The 8480-nt window shown below is 55.9% G+C and overlaps 1 pseudogene; it reads right to left on the bottom strand.

Annotated features, from left to right (window-relative positions):
- Nucleotides 1-5342: 5342 nt before the first annotated feature.
- On the bottom strand, nt 5343-7119 carry LOC103284743 (heparan-sulfate 6-O-sulfotransferase 1-like; annotated as a pseudogene).
- Between the last annotated feature and the right edge of the window lie 1361 nt (nt 7120-8480).

Here is an 8480-nt window from a genome sequence, read left to right as displayed (position 1 = left end):
GACCTGCAAGCCCAGGGTTGGTCTCTCTGGCCTGACTGGCCCACGCCCTGAGGCCCCTCCTCAGCATAAGCCCAGGTGTGCTCCACGGGGCCCAGCGGGGTGCGCACACACCCCTGTCACTCAGGACACTCCGAGGACTGAAGGGCTTCCTCCAAGGAACCAGGGACAAGGACCAGCCAAAGTGTTCATGATACGACACCCTGAGCATGGCCGGTGGTCAGGGCATGCCGAAGCCAATTACTGTTTCACTAATAGAGAGATGTGGACAGGAAGCCAGGAAGGCTGTCAACAACGTTAAATTGCTCTAACCACTCACCCTTGAGTTGAGGCATTGTTAGCTGAAGCAGCCTCCACCTCTGTTTGTCCCATGTAAATTTCTGTTATTTCCTGCCTAAGCACTATGGGTGTTTTCCCCAAAGCCTCCATAAAAGGGATGGCAGGGCCAGAGCAGTGTGTAGTTCTCCCACTAGAGCTGGACTACCGCCTGGCCCCCCATATCGCCAAATTAAATTTCTTCTAGTCTCTTTTCATTTGTGTGCGGCCCTTCTGCAGAACCCGAACCCTGAACCACAATTCAGAACCACGTGGGACGTGGAAAGGGGCTCCCACAAGGGCAGGGAAACAGGTGTGGCTGCGGGAACAGTTTAGGCCAGCGCTGTGGCAGCGGAGACGGGGGACGCTGATGACGTGAGGAGTGAAACAAGCGGGTGCTCACAGGCCTCCGGAGGAGCTCGGGAGATGCATCCATTCGGGACACGGGGCAGCTAATGACGTGTGAGCAACTGAGTGAGGAGAAGCCAAGGAGGAATCTGTGTGTGGGGGGTGGGTTTCTCTTCCCCAACAAAGGGGGACAGTCCATGAGGTCATGGAGGAACTCTCTACACTAATATTTTAGTTAAATGTTTCACATATAAGTGAGCATGACACCTCGTTCTTTCCCTCATTAGTCAGTTTCCTGTGGTCCCTGATTCTAAGCCGTAAGCTCTCAAGGTAAGGACAGGGTCAGGGCGAGGGCGCACCTCGTGCAGCGGCGGCAGGACAGACATTCCTTTAAATTAAGGGGAAACTGGAGTCCCGTGTCCGGGTGGCGAGTCTTCTCCACACGGTGTCTGGGCAAAAGGAATGTGGGAGTTCTGTGTACAACGCGTGTAACTGTTCTGTAAATTGAAAGTTTTTTTCAAAATAAAATGTTGAATGAAAAAGAATGCTATCAGCACTGGCTGGTTTGGCTCAGTGGATAGAGTGTGGGCTGATGGATGGAAAGGTCCTGGGTTCGATTCTAGTCAAGGACACATACCCAGGTTGTGGGCTCAATCCCCAATGGGGGCAAGCGGCAGGTAGCTGATCAATGATTCTCTCATCATTGATGTTTCTCACCCTCTCCCTCCCTCTCTGAAATCAATAAAAATCTTTTTTAAAAAAAAAAAAAAAAGAATGCTATCAAATACATAGAAAATTATTCAAAGGTACTCAGAAGAAGCAATTCACTGACAAACCCACTTACACATCAAAAGGAATAACAACTTCAATCTACACCAATGGACTTAAACGCCCTTTAAACCCATGAGCTCATAACAGTAACAAAATGAAACAAACTTAAAATCCCGTTCAATATTTTGGAAATTGTCTTTCTTGTATGAAGCACAGAACCAAGTAGAGAGGAGATGTTTTCTTTAGAAAAGCAGTCCAGCAAGTAAATGAAGAAGAAAGGGTAGCCCTTGTTGGTTTAGCTCAGTGGATAGAGCGTCGGCTTGTGGATTGAAGGGTCCTGGGTTCAATTCCAGTTAAGGGCACCTGCCCGGGTTGTGGCCTTGATCCCCAGTAGGGGGCGTGCAGGAGGCAGCTGATCAATGATTCTCTCTCATCGTTGATGTTTCTCTCCTTCTCCCTTCCTCTCTGAAATCAATAGAAATATATTTTCAAAAAAGAAGGAGAAGAAAGGGTAAAGAAGCACATTGCCACTTTGTCTCGCCTACAGAATCATTTGGTCACGGTAACGGGTATCCATCAACAGAAGCCAACCTCACAAGACGAAGACAGGAGGATAAAACGGGCTTCCAGAAGAAAGAGAACACGTGTCATGGACAGAGCCTGAGCCTGGTCGGAGTCATTTCCCACCTAACTACCAATCCTACAAGGCGTACAGGGAATTTTTCTTAAAAAGTAAAGTTTAAACAGATGGCAATGCAATCTACACAATCCAGACTGTGGGAAACTGAGGATAAACAACTCCATTTCCTCAAAAAAACAGATTGCAAGGAAACAACACAAGAGACATAAAGGAGAGCTACTATTAAAAGATGTAAAACACCGATCTGCCACCTGAAACCTGACTCGATCCGTGTCCTCACTGAAAAGACCAAACCAAACATTTAGAAAACAGGAACTCTGAACACCGACAGTGCACCAGGGTCCGATTTCTCCAACGCCAGTTAGGTAGCCAGGGTGACGCTGCTCCCGTGGCTTTCTGTGGAGTGCAGTTTTCCGAGAGTTTAGGGAAAACCCCAGGTCCGGCATGGATTGGGTTGACTGTGTGTGCTGGTTTGCCTGAGATCGTGTTGAATTACACCTGCAATCCTGGTATTCCATCTGGCTTACGGTTTTTCCCCCGGACAGAAGTTTCCCATTTGGACAGTGACTATGCCATCGCCCTAATCAGGGGGGTCTGGAGTGTGCTGCACTCTGCTGTGTCCTGGCCACAGGCTGGTCACCAGCGCCAGCATTCATCTGGCTGCTCCGTGTGCTGAAAACAGGAAACCGCTCAGGCCGCTCAGGCCATCCTGTGGTTGATGCCGGTCAGCCAATCACTGTACCGCCACGGCAGCCTCTTGACGGGCCTGGCGACTTCCTTTCTTTTCTTGCTTTTAATTTTGTTTCTTTTTCGTCTCAACACTTTTAAAAAAAAAAAATAAGAACCTATAAATAAATAAAGCTTTAAATGCTCCTGGGTTCAAATTAAACACTTCGGGTTCCCAGGAGGTCCCGGTTTCCTCCCCCAGGAGAGGGCATTGCAGGCCGTGTCGGGAGGGAGTGGTTCACGCACTGCGTGTTTGCTTCTGGCCTCTCAGGCCTGGGAAGTCCCTGGGTGGGGTCCCCCCAGCCATCTGTGGAGCCCAGCCCTTGGCAGCGGAGGAGAGGAGACGCTGTAGGCACAAGGAACCTTCCCCCAAAAGCAGGTGGCCTTCGTGGGAAGTGCCAGACTGGAGACCAAAGGGGCTGAGGGGAGCTGCCAGCTGGCACCTCTCTGAGCACCTCGGCCTGGGTGCTGGCCTGAGACAGGACCGCCTTCCAGACGCAGCAAATAAACGGAGGAGAGACCCATGTTTCCGTGTGACGTGGAACGACAAGCCATACGTTAAAACATTCCCGTACATGCAGAACAGGGCCTACGTTGGGGCTCGCACGGCAGGAAACCGCTGCAAGGCTGGGGCAGAGCGGCCTGAGCTCTCCACTCACCCCCGGCGTCGGCCGCCTCCCCAGCTCTCAGGAGCACGGCCATCCCCTTGCCTGGAGCACGCCGGCCCCAAGTGCTGAGCATCAGAGCAGACACCACCCCCTCCTGCCGCACTGCCCTTCACTTCCCTTTGAAGGAGCCGTTAAATCACCTGGGTGCTCGCCTCCTCAGCATGACCACCCACTCCTGGGCATGGTCCTGGGTTGGGCTGGCACAATGCCCACCCGGCCTGCTGGCTGCTCTGCCTTTGGACACCGGATGAAGTGGCCAGTGCAGAAAGCTGAAAGGACCAAAGCCAGACAAGCAAAGACTAAAGCCACTTCCTCCCGGGCAGCCAGCCACCTTATTTGACACCAACTCAGCTTTTCCTGTGCCATGGAAGGCTCCTGGCTCCCCCACCCCTCACTCCCTGGTGAGACAGTTGGGGTGGCAGAGGGAGCCTGGGGCAGGGGACCCCTGGCGGATCTGCCTGTGAGGCTGCTGCCCTTGCTGGCCCCTGGCCGGGTGGCCATGGCCCCACTGCCCTCCTGGAGGCAGGCCTGCGGCCTCTGGGCACGTGTGCTTCCTTTCCTGGAGAGAGGGACCCTGTCTACCTCAGTGTGGGCTCCCACTCAGTTCCCCAGACCCAAGTTTGGGGCCTCATTTGCGGACGGCACGCTCAGATCAGATACTGGCCCGGCCTTGGAACGTGGCTTTTCCAATCTGCAGGGCTGCTGGAAACAGGGCCTGCCCGCTATGGGGGGTCAGGGTGCAGGGAAACGCAGGGAGAGCTCAGGGTGGGGAGGGCTGTGAACGTGGGTATCAGGGAGCCATGTCTCCGAACCAGCTGAGAACCTGAAAGCCCGGCTTTCCTTTCCAGGCCACCCAGAACCACCATGCCCTGACGACGAATGGCTCGTGGGCAGCGGCTGTGGTCTGCCCTGTTCCCGTCAACAGAGGCTTAATGACGTTTATACCTGGGGTGGTGGGAGCAGTAGGCAGGGGCTCTGAATAAATGTGCAAGTGATGGGCTTCGGGCCAGGGCAGTCCACTAACAAGTACCAGGGGTCAGAAAGGAGAACAGGGTAGGGGCCCTCAATTACGATCCCCCTTACTATCTGAGCCGGGCTGACTGGGTGGTCACCCCAAAGGCCAGTTTGGGTGCAGCTTCCCACTCCTGGGTGCATTCGCCACAGCCTCCTCCATCTGATGACTTCGGAAAGGGGTGGGGGGAAGCCAGGAGGTGCGCCCTGATCTCCTGACCCAAAGCAGGAAGCCAGAGAGGGAGGGGCTTCCCAGGGGCTGGAGTAGAGTCTTCCTGGCTTCAGACAGGTGGCCCTGACATTGAAGATGGGAAGGTGTGGCGCTCCATTCCTGACAACACCTCAGAGGGCCGCGCATGGTCTCGGGGAGGAGGGCCTCATTCGGGCCTGAGCCAATGGGGCCACTGGAGGCCCAGGGGCTGCTGGGATTGCTTGAGCCTGAAGAAGCCCTATGGCCTGTGCAAGCAGAGCGGGTATGTGCACAGTGGGTGTGAAGCACACCCCTGGTCTGGCAGGGCCACTCCCCACTCTCAGCTCCACTGTCTCTTGTCTTCAAACTTCCAGCTGTTGGGAAGTGAGGGGGGACCCTGGAGAGCAGGGATGCCACCTGCCCTGGTCTGTGCAGACCTGACTGGGGCATCCTTCAAACTCGGGTGGCACAGGCTGGTTCCTCCGACCTCAGGCCTGGGAGACACCGTGAGAACCAGCCCCACTGGGCCAGCGGGCCCCCTGGTCTTTGCTCAGGATGCACTACCCTCTGTGAGCACATGTGGGACTCTCTTCCCATCCGAGTCCTGGGCAGCCCCTTGTGAGCCGTCTATCTGATCTCACCTTGCCTCGCCCCCACGGCCCCTGAGGGGCCGCCGCTACCACGTCTCGATGATGTGGCTCATGTCCTCAGGGGGCACACGGCCTGGCTCCTCGGGGCCCTCCCAAGGCAGCGCCTCTCTGACTCCGTGCAGCGGGCATTCCTCCTGGCTTCTGGGGTGCTGCTCCCTGCGCTCGGGGAGCTGGTAGCGCTGCTGGAGGAGGGCCTTGGCGGAGTCAGAGAGCTGCATGTCCAGGTCGTTGAGCTCCTCCATGCACTGGACAGTGTCCACACCCACCTCTGGGCCGCCCACCCTAGTGCTGCTGTCCTGCATGAAGGGCCGGGTCACCTTGAGGTTGAACGTCCCTGAAACAGGTACTGCGTCTTGCGCTGGAAGGCTGCCAGGCCAAAGAAGGCCGAGCCGGCCGGTTCTCCTTGGCCCCCTCCAGCAGCAGCGGCCGCGCCCTGGGGAATGAAGAACAGGCCGTCGCTGCCCACCTGACTCAGGTGCCCGGCCTGCGCACCTGGCGGCTGTGGGCCAGGTGGGAGGGGCGGTCCATGAACTGCTGCACGCAGACTGACCAGGCCATGCCCTCGTAACAGGGCAGTAGCTCCTCGGGTGTGGCTGTGCGCCCGCCACCACTCACTCAGGTAGCGGGCACAGGGCCCCGCAGCAGAGAGGTAATAGAACGTCCTGGGCGTGGGCAGTGCGGTGGGGTCAGGGCGGCCCAGCAGGCGGGGCACGCAGTTAGGGAGCTGGATTCAGTCCAGTGCAGCCCCAGCTCCAGCGTAGAGAAGCGGGAGAAGAGCCAGGTCTCGCCGCGGTTGGGGCGGTGGGCCCAGCGGCAGGCACAGGGCACCTGGAGGCGCGTTCTGCAGGAGGCGGCAGCCGAAGGTGGGGCCGCCCGTCTTCTGGTCGTGCAGAAGACCATCGCTTCGTCGCCCTTCATGTGGAAGCACAGCGAGCGCACCAGCTCACAACCGGACAGGAGGACAGGAGTACTTCTCGCAGTGCGGGTGGGGTGTGGGGAGAGGTCAGCCCGAGCCAGCGGGCTGGTACAGGATGAGCAGGAAGCACGCGGAGCCGGCCACCTCCAGCACCAACTTGCTGGCGCGCTCGGCCAAGGTCCTGCCACCGCTGCCGCACGTGTCACTACCGCCGGGGAGGGCAAGGGGCGGGGAGCGGCACAGACGCACCTACCTCCGCGGCACCCGCACTCCAGGCGGGCCTGGCTCCTCGGAACCCAGGCCGCCCTCACAGGCTCGGCCCTGGCCCTGCCTGTGGCTCCCTGACTGTTCTCAGCCCATCCCAGCTCCCCAGCCCCCAGGCTTTTCCCCGGGCTCCGGCTGGGCTCCCCACCGCCTTGCCCAGCCAAGAAGGCGCTGCGCACCCCGCGCGCCCGCGCACCATGGCGCCTCCGCCGTCCCGGATCTGGAGATTTTCAAGGAGAGTCTGCTGTCCACTTATGCTTCGGCCCAGCCCCTGCCCTGTACAAAGTGTGTTCTGCGGCTCTGATTTCTCATCTACTCTATATTTCAAGAATGTCCTCAAACAAATCCCTGCTGTTGGTAACCTCAGAGGATACCAGTACTCCCGTGAGAATGGACTTAATTGTTTTATTTCTTTGAATTGGACTTTTGAGGGTTTGCCTTAGGCGGGAAAGTAATTGTGTATGCTCAACTCTCTTGAATTAGAATCAGTTCTTACCGTGACAAAGCTGTCCTTAACCAAGTGCCCTCCTGGTCTCTCTGCCCCATGCCAACCTCCTAACATTGACGGGGCTTCCTTGTGCCATTGGCACTTCTCACACCTCATCCTCTTCCTCCGCCTTCATCCTGTAGAATACCCGGAGGGAGCTCAGGAAGCCTAATCTGGCAACTCTTGTTAAACCCCCTCCACCTTGTGTGTATCACTCTAATAACACCTCGGGCATTCATGCAAGCAACAAGTATTTACTGCTGCAAGAATCAGATACTTGAGCTAAAACTGGAAGGAAGTAGAAAACTGAGTCATGCAGATAGCTGGCTGGGAGAACAGGAGTCAGAGACTCAAAGATCTGACAGTGGAGGGGACCACCCGCAGCCAGTGTGGGAAGGAGCCGACCAGGGAGAGTCTGCGCACCAGCACGAAGGGACGTGGAGGAGGAGGAGCCACCAGCAAAGGGGACTGAAGAAAATGACAAGAGGTAAAATGGGCATGTTCATTTACACAGCATCTCCTTGTCAGGACGTCAGCTTTCTGAGAGCCGAAATGATATTTTACTCATCTTATAGCCCCCAAACTCAGATATTTCAGTTGCAAAATCAGAACTCAGGGGTGTGGTTTTGTGTGTGTGTGTGTGTGTTTTTGTGGTGTTTTTTTTTTTTGGTTTGAGGGTTTTTTGTTTTTGACCTGAGAAGGAACACAAAGGCCATGCATTTCCAATATGGTTTGTTTCCTTCCACAACCTGTGACATAAAAATATGTACAGTGTTCATAGTTGACTTTACTAGTGAGCTTGGTAAGCTCTTGCCCAGACGCCTTCTCTGCGTCACCCAGTTCTGACCACGGTGCTGTCACAGGGGCCAGTGTCCTTCAAGGCCGTGGCCGTGGACTTCACCCAGGAGGAGAGGCAGCAGCTGGGCCGTGTTGAGAAGACAGCCTGCAGGGAGGTGACGCTGGAGAACTACAGCCACGGCGTCTCCTGGGTGAGGAGAGCTTGCTCTCTGGGCTGCTATGTGGGGGCTTCGAGTCAATGATTTTGTCCTTGAGTGTGAAGAAATAAGTGATAAGACATTTAACTCCTTTTGGGCACCAGGTAAAATATTTGTATATCAGCTTCTCCATCACAGGGTTCTAATTTGATAAGGTGCAAAACAGGCCACCTTATGAAACAGCCTCTGAGGCCACACCTTCCACCCAGAGATGTGGAAACCCAGCAGCTGGCCCAAGCCCAGCTCCATTTCTCACGCACAGGGCACGGCAGCACTGAACCCAGTGTTGGTCATCAATTTGGAGCAGGCAGAAGAGCCGTGGGTAGCAGAAAGTGACTCCCCATGTCACAGTTGTCCAGGTAAGTCAGTAAAATATTACATTTATATAAATGGTCCTCCCAGACCTTTAGGAGTGACCGACAGTTTCTCTATGCCTCAGACACCCCAAATCACACCATCCAGGACCCAGACCGCACTCTCCCTCCAGCACCTGTACACGGGC

Source organism: Eptesicus fuscus, chromosome 21, assembly GCF_027574615.1.
Source record: "Eptesicus fuscus isolate TK198812 chromosome 21, DD_ASM_mEF_20220401, whole genome shotgun sequence".
NCBI lineage: Eukaryota > Metazoa > Chordata > Mammalia > Chiroptera > Vespertilionidae > Eptesicus > Eptesicus fuscus.
This window is presented reverse-complemented; position numbering and strand designations above follow the sequence as displayed.